Below are 18,177 nucleotides of genomic sequence, written 5' to 3'. Positions count from 1 at the left end.
TTATAGCTTCATATAGGCTCATTATACATTTAAACATTAATTTTCTAATACTCTTAGGTCAAAAGCTCACTAGTGACATAGTGGAGTGAAACATTAGTTTCCTACATAACAAATTACCACTGTAACAAATTCCCATAAAATGGGTGCCTTAAAACAACTCACATTTATTCTCTTGCATTTCTGGAGGTAAGAAATCTAAAATGGGTTTCCCTGGGACAAATCCAAGACCTCATCGAGGCCCTGCTCCCTCTGGAGGCTCTAGAGGAGAATCTTTCCTTCTTCACCTTTTCCAGCTGCTAGAGCTGCTTGTCTCCCTGCTCTGGGGCATCCGTTTCTTCTGCAAGGCCAGCAGCCCGGCATCCGCAGTTCTGTCTCTGCGTCATCCTCACATCACCTTCTCCTCTCTATGTGCAGCAGGTCTTCCTCTGCTCCCTCTTATAAGGACCCTAATGATCACATTTAAGACCCACATGGATAATCCGGAATAATCTCTCACCTCAAGACCTAACTTAATCACATCTGCTTCGTTCCTTTTGCCATATCAGGTAACATTCACAACTTCCAGGGATTAAAACAGGACATTTTTGGAGGTCACTATCATGCCCTCCACAGCAGCAGAGGTTAACCTCTTAATGTCAATCATTTTGAACTACAGTCGTCCCTCAGTATACCTGAAGGATTGGTTCCAAGGCCCTTCCTCATACCAAAATCCATGGATGCTCAAGTCTCTGATATATAATAGCGTGGTACTCCAGATAACCTATGCATATCCTCCCATGTACTTTAAATCATCTCTAGATTACTTACAATACCTAATGCAATACAAATGCTAAGTAAATAGCTGTTATATTGTTTAGGAAATGCTGATAAGAAAGAAGTCTGCACATGTTCAGTACAGATAGAACCATCCTTTTTTCCCCTAATATATTACATCCACAGGTAGCTGAATCCATAGATGTGGAACCCACAGATATGGAGGGTCAACTGTTACTTCATAACCACCTTGCAAACGAAAATGTGCTTGCCAAGATTCCTTCAAAAAGATCATTTTAAAAAAGAGTTTTAATTAGCATAGATTCCACTCAAACTTAATCCTCAACTGCACGCATCACTAGCCTTGTGGATTAAAAAAATACAGGGTGGGATCCTGCAATTCTCTCATTCTGCCAACAGAGCTACTAAAAGGTTTAAAGTCATATTCCTCAAAATGTGTTTCTCACACACACAAATCACATTTTTATAATCACATTTTTATAAATATTTTTATATTTAATATGCTAAACTACATGATAGGCTAGTCTAGCCTGTTCTAAGCATGCTCTAAACACTCTTATGAGCCTAGGGTTGTGAAAATCATCTGGCAGCTCAGTCCACTGTAGAGTACTGGTAATTTACCCTTATGATCGAGTGGCTGACGGAGCTGTGACTGATGGCCACTACCCAGCATGGTAAGAGACTGTCCACCATATATCACTAGCCTGAGAGAAGATCAAAATCCAAAATTTAAAGTGCAGCTCCTACTGAATGTATATCGTATTAGTACCATCATGAAGTCAAAAACTGTAAGTCCAACCATCTAAATGCAGGGACCATCTCTAGTTCGTCATGCAACTGAACCTTAGAAACTCCTTTAAAAGTTAATAAAGGGCAGCTTATGTGACATTAAGAAACTTTCATTGAGAACCTTGAAATAAGTGTGAAAATGCAGGCCTACTACATTTATGGTAATAGAGGGCTTGGCAAAGAACTCCAGAGTACACGCAATGTTCCCAATTAATTTTAGACCCCCTAAGAATGGCACAAACAGAAGAGCTTGCAGCTGCTAACAAATGACAGATATGTTCTATCACACCACGGCCAGTCCAAAGGGTAATGCGGCTAACCTGATAGTCCCCAGAAATAGCAGCTGTCAGGAAGGTGCTGCTACATGTCAGATCCAGCTCCTTAAGAGCAATTGATAAGAAAGAGAGGAAGAAGTAAACAGCTACATGTCAGTATAAAATCTGAAATTCACCTAATCATGGGATTTTAATTTCTTAACCTCCCCAAAAAATAGTATGCTAAGAACCCCACTGTGTTCCCTGGAGCCAAGGTGGAGACTCACAGGACAGCTCACTTCTCCATCAGCTGCCACCCAGGTAGCACCTTGTAGATGAAAGTGGCACAGGGACACTTTTCTCTTATGAAATCATTTGCTCATATCTTAATATAGTTATTTGACATTTGTGAAATCAATACAAAAACAATCTCTTTTTATTTAACCAAACATAGCCCAAGTACCATGCATTTAATTCAATTTAATTGAACAAATTTACTGAAGCCCTACAGTGTATAAAGCACTGTGCAAGGCACTACTGAATCCACTGTGAACCCTGCCTTTACAGAGGTACACAGACATGCACACACATATCCACAGACACACTCACATCAGATACATGCATACCTCTGCACACATATATACCACAGGCACAGATATGCAAACACCATGCAACACATAAATACAGACATAGACACACACACCACACACACACTTGCTACCCATGAAGAGCAGGAGTTTGGTCCATAACATGGAGAACTGGGAGCCCTACACATGGCAGGAATTTTGTAGCACCCTTGCTTGGAAGCAACACTTAGAATCTCTAGTAAAAGAGACTCCTCTTATTTACCATTTCCACAGTCTCTTCCAGCGAGCTACTCACAGACTCAGTTGTATAGGTTATAGTCCCCACTGGACAAATTGTTAAAATCTAGAAAGCTGTCTTCACTTTGGTATGAACAAGAGAATCCTTTATCATCCCACCCAAGGGAACCAGTGTGAAGAGACACGATGGTTTGTGTGGAGAAAGGGACCCACCATTTACAAGGAGTGAGCCATTTCCTAAGACATTGCTTTATCAAAGCGTCCTGGAACCCCAGAAGATAGAGAAGTATCAAGCTGCATCTGTGTGGAAGAAGTCTGACTCCTATTCCTATGCTACTGGAAGAGCAATAAGTCTGAAAAGCAGTGACTACAGGTCATCTTGGAGTCATACAGGAGCAGCATCTTCTGGGACCCAAGGGAAGTACCGAGAGGGATTTAGAAACCAGGGATCTGTGGTCCTCCATACTTAAAAAACATGTTCAGTATTTACATCCTATCCCAATGGTAGCAAAATAATACCACTGAGCTGAAAAGAATCTCTACATTCTACCCATTCTGGTATTCTCACATGGGCTTCTTCAAAAGTATAGGAGACTGTCAGTGTGAACACAGCACACTTCATGACTATCACATCAATTCCGGAGTATTTACTTTCTTCTCGGTGACATTAACACAGGCACATCCATGTCAAGGAGGTACAATCTGTTCTTTTTAAAATAAAACATGTCCAGTCCAGGGTGAGTGGGAGCAAGCCCACCTTGTGGCCACCACTCAACTACCAAGACCCCAACAGAGTAATCAATTCTGTGAAGCCTACGGGGAATGCCACATTATTTCTAAATAAGGGACCATTGATTAAGTTTAAATTGTATTTGGCTTGTTTAGTAAATGTCTATGCAGAAGGAAAGGGAATTGACTCCAAGAATTTCAGTTGCTCTAAAAGTATGTGTGGCATCAATCCTGGTTTTTCTAAGTGAGGACCCAGGACCTGTGGGATCAGTATCATCTGGAAACAGAAATACAGACTCTCAGGTGCCAGCCTAGAACCCCTGGACCACATCTGCATTTCCACAGAATCCCCAGGTCTTCTCAACCTTTATGTGGGAGAAGCAGTGGAATAAATACCAAAAATGCAAACAAGATCAAAAAAGTTACCTGTTGTAGTTCACGTTTTCAAACTATTTACTAAAATTGATTTCTGTAATTAATGAAGCTAGTGATGATTTGGAATCCCTTGACTAACAGAAGGGTTTTAATGTAAAAAACCTATAAAATTTATAAAGATTATTTTCCTAGCTCGTTATGAAGAAAATAATGTCACGAAAGCATCTAAGGGCTGCACCTTACCAATGAGCGGACTCCCTCCAATCCGCTTTCTTGCAATCATAGTGATTCAATTTCCAGACTTAGAAAGAAAAAAGAAACACAGAAAACTAACATAGAGGAAGGTTCTACCTTCTGGTCGTGCTTTATGGTAGCAACAGGTGAAAAAGGCCAAGAGAGGCAACGATTTGACTCATCATATTAAAAGAAACATTTGCTGTCTCTTCCAAAAGCATAAGCAGTAACTATGGAAACCAGACAAAAACGTTGAAAATGACTTGCAATTTAAAAAGAGCAGAACAATTCTATTTCACCCACGAAAAAAAAAATTAACTCTGAGCAAATCCACAGAAATCTTTCCCAGGAATAGCTGGATCTACAGAAGACATAATGTGAGTGCTTTGTTCAGGCACCATCATAAATTGTTTGACTTGCTTTGGAATTGTTAAATTATGTTTTTACAAATGGGTTATTTAGCTGTGTCTCCATTTAAATCTGTAATTTTATGTATCCTGATGATAAAATGGGCCCTTAGCTGAGCCAGCCAGTTCCTCAGGTAAAAGGCATATTCTTTCGGCAGTAAATTAACTTTGGACGGTCAGTAGGTGAACTCTCGCCAATTTTAGAGATTTAAGAAAGGCATATATTGTCTAAAATACTTAATTTACATCTAAGGAAGATGAATGAATGATCTCAAAAATTCCAGCTATTATCTGTTTACTAAATTGGTACCCTGGATATCCTATTTAAAGGCTGATATAAACATACACGTTATTTATGGAGAGAAAAAAAAGCAGGATATTTTCACCCAATGATGCCAACCTACTCACTGCCCAGAGATTTCCATCCATTTCCACGGCCATACGCTGCTTCTCTGTGTGTTCTCTCATTTTTCTGTTTACTGTTCCTCTGCCGCTTTCAGACTGATGTTACTTCCTTTTCAGATGAGCTTGTGCACTGCTTGATGCTTCATGGAACCCCATAAGGGGAAAATGACCACTTTATTTTACAAAAACAGAGGAGATGCTGACTTACAACAGAAGGGAGTAAAGAACTTTCTTAAAAATATGAATCTCAATGATACTTTTATAGCCTGGAATGACATGTTTATCTTTCACCTATTTTTTTTCATTCCATGCAAGAGGAGAAAATATTTTTTTAAGCTTGATAAGCAAAGACTCATCTGGGGACACCTGCTATTTGAATTACCACTATCAGGGTTAAATTAATAACTCTGGCATATTATAAAGCCACAGATATAATTGTGAGCCCTACTCCTCCCAGCATATTTATAAAGAGTTTTGTTTCATTTTATGTGTTTGTGTTGGGTTTTCTTCCCTTTTCTGTAAAACATGTAGCTGCTAAGCCTCACTCTGTTATTGTACACTGATGGAGTGTGGAAATAAGCACCAGTGTCATTTGTGGAGCCATCCTAGTTGTGCCTTATTTTTAAGTGAGTATCCCACTTGCAACTAAAACCTAAAAAGAATTCTAAAACCTTTTTCCCAATTAAATGTTGGCACTCATAACACATTGTTAATGGATGGACCAAATTTTTTTTTTTTAATTCTTAATACTGTTTTCTTCAGATGGCATTAACAGTGAAGTATGTCCCTAAACTTTCCATTGTTCAATGCTGGGTTGGCAAAGCAAGAAAAATCTTTTTATCACCAAAACGCAAAAACCATCTGAACTACTGCTGTGCCCATTCCAGCTTCGTTTTAATTTGGTGCTAATTCTCTAATTTGCTCATTTGTTTTCTCTACCCACATAATTAAGGTTGAAGGAAGTCTTTTACATGCCTGCCACTGAGCCCTCTGTGTCTTAGTAGAAGGAAAAGTTCCTTAGATATGTTTCCAATCACTATGCATGTACTGAAGCCAAGAACTAGAAAAACGTAACTATGAAGTCTTACAAAATCCACACAATTAAGTGCTAAAACCAGCACGGGCCAAAACCACTCTGAGACTCAGTTCAGACCAACATGACCTGTTTTTTCAGGTCTGTATATCGGATCGTGGTCCAGTCCTTTCTCTTACATGATCAGCCTTCCTTCTTCCTTTTGCTGTGATGGTTTGTTTCTCAATGATCGCTGACATATTTCTCTGATTGAAAACCATATTCCTGGACAATGCCTCTGAAACGCTGTCACACACACACAATAACCAAAAGTTTAGACCTGTGTAAAGCAAAGTGAAAAATGGAGTGTCACTGTACAATTCTCAAAATATAAGTTTGAGGGAAAAGCCAAAGAGAGCCAAGCGAGATGGGTTCCTGCCATGGCACCCCAGGAAGGCCCCCCCACCTTGCCTAACAGCAGCCGTTCCCATCCCCAAATTGTAAGTAACCTCAGAGGTACAGAACCATTCTCTTGATGCTGTGACTTTTCCTCCTACAGATCAGTCAGCAGTCCAATTATCCTGAGCACCTACTCCAGGCCAGGCACTGTTGTCAGGACTGGACATACAGTGAAGGAAGCAAAGGCTCCACCCTCATGCCCCCACCCCCTCATGGAGGAGGTAAACCACCAAAACACATGAGTAAACCTAAAGAGGATGCTGGCAAAGACAGCAGGAGCACAGAATAGCGGGGAATGGGGTGGGGAGGCAGTGGCTGAAGTGGAGTGAAAGAAACATGAGCCTCTTGAAGGACAGAACACTGGGGCAGAGTCAGAGGGGCTTGGGGGTGAGGGTGGGTAGGGGGAGGATGGGAGCTTACAGCAGGGGAATGGGAGAACAGGTGCTGCTCAACAGGGCCTGGGCCTATCTGAAGATGTGCGATTGATCTGTTAGTCCATATTTTATACTGTCTCAGCCAGGTGATCCAAGTCAACAGCATCAATAAGTCCTGTCCATAGCACTCACCCTTGATATCATGATGATGGCGCTTTACCTCTGTGTTTCCCTCAAAAAAATCTTAGTTAGCTCCAGGCCAGTCAGGAGAAAAACTTCATACAGGCCACATTGAGGACATTTGACACACGACCTGATCAGTCCTCCTGAAAACCATCAAGGTCAACCAAAACAAGGAAAGTCTGAGAAACTGTCACAACCAAGAGAAGCCTAAGGAGACGGGACAGATAAATGCAATGGAGGGTCCTGCACAGGATCCTGGCACAGAAAATGGGCATGAGGGGAAAAGCGATGAAGTTAGAATAGCACATGACCTTCAGCGAGTTACGAAGCACCAGTGTCATGCATTAGCTGTAGCCAAGGTGCACACAAGTGCAAGGTGTTAGAAATAGGGGAACCTGGTCACAGCGTGGACAGGAACTCTCCAAACTCACTTAGCAACTGTTCTGTGTATTTAAGACTATTCTAGAATGTTTTTAGGCCAGGCACTGTGGCTCACTCTTGTAATCCCAACACTTTGGGAGGCTGAGGCAGGCGGATCACTTGAAGTCAGGAGTTCAAGACTATCCTGGTCAACATGGCAAAACCCTATTTCTACTAAAAATACAAAAATTAGCTGGGCATCATGGCATATGCCTATAATCCCAGCTGCTCAGGAGGCTGAGGCAGGAGAATCACTTGAACCCGGGAGGCGGAGGTAGCAATGAGCTGAGATCACGCCAACTGCATTTTCGCCTGAGCAACAGAGTAAGATACTGTCTTAAAAAAATATATAAAAATAAAATGTCTTTAAAAGTTTATCTTGCTAAAAAAAATAGGCAAACATTCTCTGTCTAGAAATAATGATTCTAGAATAAAAACTACAAAAAAAAAAAAGGTGGATATGAAACCACTGTACAGGTTAATGAGTCAGGATTTCACACCGCTCGGTCTACTCCTGCTGAGCGTTTATGAAATTTACTGGAGCCCTCACAGCTGGCCATTCCATTTATTTGAAGCTCTGAATAGTTACGTTTTTCCATATTGGTCCCAGTTCTTTCTCCTAGGGCCACACACTACAAGGCAAACCTCCTTTCCTGTCAGCAGTGCCTCAAGCCCTCAGTGAGAGCTTTTCTAATAGGGCACAAGCTTCCTGCAGCCGTGTTCTGTCTGAGCCTCCCTTCATCCCCATGAGCAGTGCCTGGTCTGACTCCATGGAGGTCGCCTAAGCACCTTCCAGGGAGGAGGGGCAGAGGGGACAGCACCTGCTCAGGTCAGGCAGCCTGTCACAGGTCTCCCCAGGATCTTCCCTATCGTTAGGGGACCAGGGTGCCCTTGAGAGGCTCCATCTGTTTTCTGAGGTCTAAGACCTCCCTGGGCTTCAGAACAGGGTCTCAGGCAGCCTCCCTATCACTGAGCCTTCATCTGCATGATTGAACTTAACATCTCTTTCTTCTTCCCTCCTCTCTCACCTCCACAGCCTGACACCATGGTGACATCCACAGATGACTCAAGAAAGGATGTTGACAACTTCCACGTAGAAAGGCAAGATCAGGCTAAATAAATGATCTCATACGTTGGATGCAGGCAGCCAGCACATAGAAAACAGAAGAAATGAGGCAGAGACAAAGAGCGCAATTGCAAATAAAAGGAGGGGTAGGCTGGGCACCGTGGATCACACCTATAATTCCAGCACGTTGGGAGGCCAAAAGGAGGGCAGATCACCTGAGGTTAGCAGTTCAAGATCAGCCTGGCCAACATGGTGAAACCCCATCTCTACTAAAAATACAAAAATTTGCTGGGCATGGTGCTGTACACCACTAATCTCAGCTACTCAGGAGGCTTAGGCAGTAGAATCGCTTGGGAGGTGGGGGTTACAGTGAGCCAAGATTATGCCATTGCACTCCAGCCTGGGCAACAAGAGCAAGGCTCCATCACAAAAAAACAAAAAACAAAAAACCAAGGGATGAAGTGTATGTCTTCTCACTCTCCTAAATGTGTTTAACTCCACACCCTCCATAATGAATGATTTTAACCTGGAAAGTTAAACCAAATCTTTGAGGTCCATCATAACTATGGAACTAGCAATATTTAAAGGAAGTTGAAATGTCCTAAATTTGGTCTCCAATGGTAAGTGTGATTTTGCATGTCCTGTTGACATGCAACATCTCAGTTCATGAGAGAACTGGTCTTCAACTGAAATGGAATTCACACAGCCTTTTACACACTCAGATAGATGTGGCTTCCCTTCTCATAGCTCTTCTTAACGTTATTTAAACAGTTTTTCTGGGGCCACTTTTACTTTTCTAAATGATTATGCACACGCATATTTTTAGTTTAAGTGGTCTCTCTTTTTAACAAGATACAACAAGTAGTAAGTGATAAAGGTGGTTTGATGTACACAGCTAATAAGAGTGTTTAAAACCTGATATCGGCCGGGCGCGGTGGCTCAAGCCTGTAATCCCAGCACTTTGGGAGGCCGAGGTGGGTGGATCACGAGGTCAAGAGATCAAGACCATCCTAGTCAACATGGTGAAACCCTGTCTCTACTAAAAATACAAAAAATTAGCTGGGCATGGTGGCGCGTGCCTGTAATCCCAGCTACTCAGGAGGCTGAGGCAGGAGAATTGCCTGAACCCAGGAGGCGGAGGTTGCAGTGAGCCGAGATCACGCCATTGCACTCCAGCCTGGGTAACAAGAGTGAAACTCCATCTCAAAAAAAAAAAAAAAAAACCTGATATCAGCTGAAGAAATCTGTTCCTTATTTCTGTAAAATGGGAATTAACTCATCCAGTCAAGAGAAAAATGAAATCAACAAATGAAACATACGCAAGAGAACTGCAATAACCGCCAAACTCAGCCCCACAGAGAACAACAGGATTCCGGCAGAACACAGCACCTAGGCAATGGCCAAATGTGTACAACCTGCCTCCTTTTCCAGAGCCTTATCTTATCACAGTCCTGTTAGAGGTGTAAGCTCCTGGTCTCTTTGAAGAGGGTGATTTCAGTATCTAAAAAATAACCTTAATTAAGTTCATGAATCCCATAAAAATGCAGGAATTGTAAACATTTAAAGTGAAAATCCTTCCTAGGGTGTCTCATATCTTAGCTATAATTGCAACCACTCTATTTTGTGTAAAATTGTTTACAAAAATTCAAAAAGCCAAACAGTTAAACATGTTCTAAATGCCTCTCAATTGCCATACAAAACTTGAAAGAGGGATGAAGGGAAGGTGACATAACTCAGAGTCTCGGCAGTTAGTCATCAATCATAGCAAAATAATCACCCTCCTGGGTGAACTCTCTTTGTCAACAGTTGGTCTGGAGGAGGAGGCATACAGGCATACAAAAATCAGCAAGTTCTTAAAAGCACTCAAAAACTTAACTCTCTGGATGAGGTCCAGTGCAAGTAAGTTGGATGATCCCTAGGAGCAGAAAACAGCTCTGTCAACAAGGTACCACCTCCAGGTCAGCCTCTGTGCTCTGCTCCTTTACAAATGGTATACAGGGTCATTTAGTGTCTGTCCCCCAAAAGTTCATGTCCACTTAGAACCTCAGTGTTATGTTATTGTTACAGAGGTTTTACAAATAGAGTTAGTTAAATTAAGATGAGGCTTAATATAGTTTAGGCTCTGTGTCCCCACCAAAATCTCATGTCAGATTGTAATCCCCACATGCTGAAGAAGGGTCTGGGGGGAGGTGACTGGATCATGGGGGTTGTCTGTAATGGTTTAGCACCATCCATCTAATACTGTATCATGATGGAACTCTCATGAAATGTGGTTGTTGAAAAGTATAGTGTTTCTTCCTTTGAGCTCTCTGTCTCTCTTGCCTCCATGTGAAAAAGAGTACTTGCTTCCCCTTCATCTTCTGCCTTGATTGTAAGTTTCCTGAGGTCTCCCCAGCCATGCAGAACTGTGAGTCAACTAAACCTCTTTTCTTTATCAATTATCCAGTCTCAGGCTGTTCTTTAAAGCAATGTGAGAACGGCATAATAGAAGATCATACTGGATTGGAGTGAGCCCTAATGCCATGACTGGGGTCCTCATAAAAATGCCACATTAAGGCAGAGACACACAAGAAGCACTGCATGTGATTACTGACACAGACACTCCACACTGGAATGATGCTTCTACAAGCCAGGGAATGCCAAGAACTGCCAGCAATTACCAGAAGCTGAAGATAGACCTGGAATGGACTGTCTCTTATAGCCTGTCCATAAGAAACTAATCTGCCAACACCTTGATTTCAGATTTCTGGTCTCCAGAACTTCAAGAGAATAAATTCATCTTGCTTTAAGCCATCAAGTATGTGGTAATTTGTTATAGCATCCCTAAGAAGCAAATACAGATGGTAATAATGGCCATGAGAACAATAATGAAAATCCCCTTGGTCACAGTATCAGTACTTAGCTAATTTTCAACCATTATTAATGCAAAATAAATATACACATAAACACTTTTAGAGTAACTTGACAAATATTAAATGAACTTTAAGTTTTCTTCCCATGAAGGGAATTGAGTGAGGGTCTTGCCTCACAGTCATATACTAAACATATATCTGTTGAATGCCCCAAATTTGACCCTTTGGCTTAGATACCATGGCAGGCTAAAATCAAGGTAATAAAACAGAGAGGGGGAAAAAAAGAGATTTCAGGGGATACTAATATTTACAACAAAGTTTATTACCTATTGTTTGAATCACATGAAATTGCAAATAGTTGACCTCTCTTGAACTACAAAAAAAAAGCTATTTCATATGGTTTAGGCCAAACATTGAACACTACGGCCATAAGCCAAATCTGGCCCACTGCTTGTTTATGTAAATAAAGTTTTACTGGAACACAGTCATGCCATATATTTGCATAGTCTCAATGGCTGCTTTCATGCTACAGCAACAGAACTGAATAGTCATGACAGAGACCATACAGCCCTAGAAGTGTAACATACATATTATTTCATCTTTTACAAGAAAACTTTGCTGATCCCTGATTTAATAAAATGACTGGCAGCAACAGTAAAGGGGACCATGATTTCAGAAGCAGGCAAGATCAATGTAAAAGGAATCCTTACTAGTGTACCCATCTGAGACTCCAGACATAAAGTGGGACTTGAGAAAGATGCTGAATTCTGATGGAGCAAACAGGCTCTCAAAGCAGCAGTTTAAGCTAAGGACAGAAAGGACAAGGACCCAGTGGATGATGAGGATGATAATGGCTGTACTGGCCTTTAGGCCACAAATACCAGGAGCAGCCTCAATCATTGGGAAAACTCAAAACGGCCCCTTTTAATTCTAGGCCCTGTCCCTGCTAAAAACCTCACATGAAGTAGAACTAGAATGAGAAAACTTTGATAAGGTTTCAGGGATCAAAATTCTTTAAACACCTGACTGAGAAATGTTATCTTTTTTTTTTTTTCTTTAAGCATGAAACAATGGAAGGATACGTAAACAGTATGATAGAAGAGTTATATTAAGAAAATTAATTTCTCATAGATGTGAAATAATTGAGTCTAGAGTAAAAATTATATTATTTAGAATATCTATTCCTGTGGCCCTTTTAAGGGTTGCATGGTAAAGAATAATTGCTCCAATGATTGCAGTAATTATATTTTAACGATTTATAGAGAGTTCCAGAGTTGGGAATCCCCCTGGGGTTATTATCAAATAGAAAAGTAATCAAAAGGAGCATTTTATTCTTCATTAATAAGCCATACATTACAGCCAAAATATGACCTGCTATAAAGCTTGCATTGTACATTGAGCTGCAGTTTTGCTACCAAATGCTTCCCAGGGATGTATAAATATTGAAAGGTAGAGAAGAATTTGCTTGAGTGAGGAAAGCTCTCCTCATTTCCATTTACTTCAATTATCCACAAGCATATTAAAAACACTTAACATTAAGCTTCAAAGTGAGATGTGTGTGCAAGTAAATTAATAGCTAAATAGATATGCACATGTTTATAAACCTGACATTAAATGTATCTTAAACCACACATATGAGAGCTGTCACAGGGTCATACAGGTTATTGATTTTATCAAAAGTAATTCACAGGTACCTTTAATTATATAAACTGCCCAGTAAAGACTTCAGTTTGCAAAGTAAGAATTATCTACTTAGAGAGGACTGACCTAGAACATAGTTGCTCCCAATTTAAAAAAAAAAAAAATGGTGTTGACCCTTAATTACACTGCAGCAATTCTTTCTCATGAACTTTTTAGCTATGATCCCTGAGCCATCAGCAACTGAAGGTCCCAAGAAGCCATGAGGCAGCTTGGCTTCAGCTGCACATTCAAGTGCCTTGCTTCACTCTTCGCTGGTGGCCAGCCAGAGAGGGCCGGCAGGCAATGCTCAGAGGGCAGGGATTCCGGAACTTGCTTCAGTACTCCTGGGTTTAGGTGACTACTCAAGAACGGGGAAAGATAACCACCCCACTGGGCTGTCAGTGGCTTCCCAAGACAATGCATCTTCAAAGTCCTTGACGTGCTTAGTAAAAGATGCTGGAGTTTTTAACTCCTCAAGCTGTTCCCTTTGTAGTCACAAAACCAACTAAAAATTGATGTGAATGGTCACTATCTTGGTGACAGACGTTTGCCAGTGTCTCAGCAGGGTCGGATGGCAAGCATCACCTGGGTATGATAAGGACAGTGTAAGACAGAAAGTGTTGATAGAGGCCAGGAAAACACAGGGATGGTGCAGACACAGGCTGGTCACTGTGGGCTCAGTTATCACCTTGAATCCTGATGGGGGTTGGGGTGTGAGCACTTACCGGGTCCCAGGGTGCTGAGGCCTTAGGTGGAAGGATGCAGCCAGACCCGGAGACCCCACAGAGCACAAGCCCTCCTACCTCCCTTCCTCTCCATGGCTCCCCTGGGAAGAAGCCAACCAGAAGCAGAGGGATAGCAAGACAGAGCCTGGAGAAGGCTCTGGAGGATCTGGAAGGATGAGCAGAAGATGCCGGCATACACAGGTAAGAAGTCACAAACTTCTCTTTCTTTTTTCCTACCACCATGAGATGTTTGCTCTTACGCAAAGTCAAACAACAAGTCCAAGCCCTGGTTTTATGTTTAGCAAATTACAATTTTTTCTCTCACCTTCCTTCCTGCTCTCTGAGTGGGCATTCCTGTGCAGGTGACCAAACAGAGGTGGCAATTCAACTGCATTGTGCAAAGTGCTTTTAAGTGAACACAGACATTAAATCACACCTCAGTTTCTAACAAGAACTTCTACTTCTTGAATCATCACAATAGTAATACTTGCTAATGTTATGGAAGTCTCACAATGGAACAGGCAATTTACATGCATTAACAATTTCTTTTTTCAATTTCTTTTTTTTTTTTTTTTTTTGAGCTGGAGTCTCACTCTGTTGCTAGGTTGGAGTGCAATGGCGCAATCTTGGCTTACTGCAACCTCTGCCTCCTGGGTTCAAGCAATTCTTCTGCCTCAGCTTCCCAAGTAGCTGGGACTACAGGCCTGTGCCACCACACCCAGCTAATTTTTGTATTTTCAGTAGAGACAGGGTTTTAGTATGTTAGTCAGGATGGTCTCAATCTCCTGACCTCATGATCCACCTGCCTCAGCCTACCAAAGTGCTGGAATTACAGGCACGAGCTACTGGGCTTGGCCCGCATTAACAATTTCTAATGTTGGCAAAACCCCTATGAAGTAGGAACTATTGCTGTCATTTTAGAATTGGAGATGGTGGGGTATGGAAAGGTTGAGCATGTCCTCAGTTCTCACAGCTCAGCTAGCAAGCGGCAGGACTGAGCTTTGAGGTCGGCAACCCAGATCCAAAATGCACTCATCTCACCATTACATTTATACTGCCTCATAATCACAGTGAAAAGGCCTACAAGATCTTGATATTTAAAGAAATCCTGCAACTAATCTTCTTGATAGAATAAAAATATCTGTTTTAATGAAAAAAATCACCCATTTTGTAACTGGTAAGTTTGGTATTTGAATGTTGCATTTCCTTACGTGCCCATGTGCCAGCTTCTAAATATCGTCTTTATAGAAATGAAATAGAATACGAGCAACTTAGGCAAGTGCCCACTGCCTAGCAAAGACTTCGGCTTGCAAAATACGAACATCTACTTAGAGAGACTGACCTAGAACACAGTTCCTCCCAGTTTTCTAAAGAAAATGATGTCAGCCCTTAATTACACTGTAGCAGTTTCTTCCTGTGGTCTTTTTAGCAATGAACCCTCCAGCCACCAGCAGCTGAAGATCCCCAAGAAGCTCTAGGGCAGCCTGGCTTCAGGCTGCAAGTTCAGGTATCTAGTTTATTTATCTATTTATTTATTTATTTATTTTTATTATATTATTTATTATTTATCTACTGGATTCCTATTCACTAAACATGAGAAATGGGGTGGCAGATGGCATTTTCCATGATGGCCTCAGCACCACCCACAAATCCTTCTGCAATGTGCTTTGCCACCTGTCCATCCATGGGCACTTTCTCCAACCCCATGAATCTACACCTTAGTATTGCTTGGACCATAGAATACAGTGGAAGTGGTCCCATGCCTATCCTGGGCGCAGCCTTTAAAGGGCTTGGAAACATCCACTTCCTGTCTCTTGAAGCCCATACCTTCCCATAAGGAGAGAGACCATGTGGCAGGACACCAAGTGACTGCTACTGCATGAGACCCAAGGAGAACCGCTCAGCTGAGCCCTGTCCACCCAAGCAATTGTGAAACAGTAACAAATTGCAGGTTTAAGTTACTAAACTATGGGATAATTTTCTGTGTAGCAACAGATCTCCAGAACAAATGAGTTTACCAATTTAATGTATTTTCTTTTGAGAAGAGGAAAAAAGATAAGATAACTAATTACTTTGTTTGCTCACACTCCCAGGTAATACAGTTTCACCTGGGAGCCTAGAGTCTCTAGATTTCAGGAGAACTTGGCTCCAGAGATGAGACAAGCCTTTAGGGATAGCCGGTTCTTAGGGGATGGTGATTTTATTTGTAGCACTTGGTACTTAACGGGAAATCCACAGAGCTAGGCAGAATTACTGCCTTTTCTAAGTTCTGGACTCGTGGTAGCATTGTATCCAGATGGTTCTGGTTATGACAAGTCACTCATTCCAGTTTTGAAAGCACAACCAGCTGTCAGCTCCATCAAGGTCTGAGGAACTGCCGCCTACCCGTGGCCATGTGCTCTAGGGATGGTAGACAAGCCTCGGGTGAAAGGGCTACCAACCTCCACCTGCCGGCTTTGCCTCACACCACTTCCGCCCTGCATGCTGAAGCAGAAGTCCCCACAGCTTCCTCCCCAGCTGCCAGGCTTGTCGGCACCATTCCTAGAGGTCAGGATCCCACTTGGCCAGCCACCGTGGGCAGCGTGCCCCTGCCTGGGAAGCCAAGAGCATGACCTGCCCTGCCTGGACACCCACCAGCTGCACAGCTCCTCCCAGTAGCTTCTGGGTATGGGAGTGTGGCCTTTATGTCATGCTGAGCTACAGAACTGAAATTACTACTAATATATTTCAATTAAAACAAAATAAAACATGTAATCTTCTTATGCCAGGAATATTTCAGACATTGACCCATAGGTCTCTGCCAGCAGTATTAAGACATCTACTAAACTGGGGCCAGAATTTTTTTTTCTTCGCATTATAAACTAGTAACATGCTTTCAAGTACCAGAATCCTCCTAGTATGCAAACCCTTGTAAAATTCCATGGGCATATTTGAAAGTAACTATGAACTTAGCTTCCCATTATTCATTCATTCTGCTTGAAGCCCCTCAGGAAGGAGGTGGGGGATGAGAAGTGTGGAATAAAAGTCCTTTTTGGCAACCTGAGCTATTATCACATTTTCTTTCCATACTGGATGAAAGAACCAGATCCTCCCTTCTTTCATCCTCCCTTGTATCATTGGCACTGTAGCCCTAGGCACAGTTCCCTGAAACCCAAGCACCATACGATCTGAAAGGTGTCATGTTGTAGAATCCCAGCACTTTGGGAGGCCAAGGTGGGCAGATCCAAGGAAGGTAAGAGATCAAAACCATCCTGGTCAACATGATGAAACCCCGTCTCTACTAAAAATACAAAAATTAGCTGGGCATGGTGGCATGAGCCTGTAGTCTCAGCTACTCAGGAGGCTGAGGCAGGAGAACTGCATGAACCCAGAAGGCGGAGGTTGCAGTAAGCTGAGATTGCACCCCTGCACTCCAACCTGTACACAGAGTGAGACTCCATCTCAAAATAAATAAATAAATAAATAAATAAATAAATAAATAAAAAGAAGAAGAAGAAAAGAAATAGTTTCAGTAGCTGACGTTCGACGCGGCTTAGCAGTCAGCGCAGGCTCTGTAGAGCAGGTAAGGGTAAGGCAGAAGTGGGGAAGCCTCGGGAAGGTGTGTGGGCCACGTTAGGGTGGGCCTTTGTGCATAACTCTTTCTCTGCCCTGGCTCTCTGCCTCCTCTGGCCACCTTAGATTCGACCACTTCCACAGATGCATTCCACAAGCAAAGCAAGGCCAGCAACTGCGTGCTGTGTTGAGTTATACCATGAAGGGACAGAGTGTGTGCTAAAAAGAAAATAGAAATTGTGCTCACACACGGTTGCTGATGATGACAGCTGAGTTCAGAGATTTCCATCTTGTCTGACATCCACATTTTTATATGTAGAGTCTTTTGAGACTGCACATAATTTGATGGATAATTATCGCATAAATACATTTATCCAAATTAAACATCCAAAAGGACAGCACCTACATAATTTATAAACTCTTCCAGTCTCAAGGAACAACTGACCACATAAATAAATAAAGCTCCTTTTTACTTTAAAGTTATTTGTCAAAATATATCCCCAAACCAGGTGCTTCTCTTTCAGGTTTACATAAAAGGACAAAAGGAAGAAAACAGAATAGAATTAATTATTATGGTTCACAGCCCTTATGTAAGGAGAAATGATTAATTGATTGCATTTGTCCACATCCTGAGAAATGCAAATAGTCTTTGGCATTCTGGCCACTCAACTTAGACCTCAGCGGCACTCAGAATGCATGAATAGTGGGCAGTAGAAGCAGGAGAGATCCTTCTTCAGAGCTCAAAGGCTAATCTGGGAATCCTGACCAGCACACTGGAATCACCTGGAAAAGGAGCTTTCCGGAAACCCCAACTTCATGCTAAGGAGCTAGGAAACCGGAGGGAGAGAGGCAAGAATGTGCCGCCAGTCAGCAGGAACACGTCCTTGAAAGTGAGTTCTAAGCAGCTTCATTACCTGACTGCTCTAGCTCCGAGTTCCCTCTTCACACCCTGAGACTCTTCTATTCCCAGAAAGCTCAGCCTCCCCTTCCTTATCTTGACTGCAAAGTGTTTTCAACACTGGAAAAGGTCATGTTGCACCAAAGATGAATATTGTGAGTTTTG

At 42.1% G+C, this 18,177-nt stretch overlaps 1 protein-coding gene across 4 annotated transcripts in view; it reads right to left on the bottom strand.

The window, feature by feature from the left end:
- The window catches only part of SEMA5A (semaphorin 5A), a 505,914-nt gene that overhangs the window by 472,043 nt on the left and 15,694 nt on the right, over positions 1 to 18,177 (bottom strand). The gene's annotated exons all lie outside the window — the stretch shown is intronic.

The sequence above is a fragment of the Saimiri boliviensis genome, chromosome 1, assembly GCF_048565385.1.
Source record: "Saimiri boliviensis isolate mSaiBol1 chromosome 1, mSaiBol1.pri, whole genome shotgun sequence".
Taxonomy (NCBI): domain Eukaryota; kingdom Metazoa; phylum Chordata; class Mammalia; order Primates; family Cebidae; genus Saimiri; species Saimiri boliviensis.
Note: the sequence above shows the minus strand (reverse complement) of the source record. Positions and strands in the feature narration are given on the sequence as shown.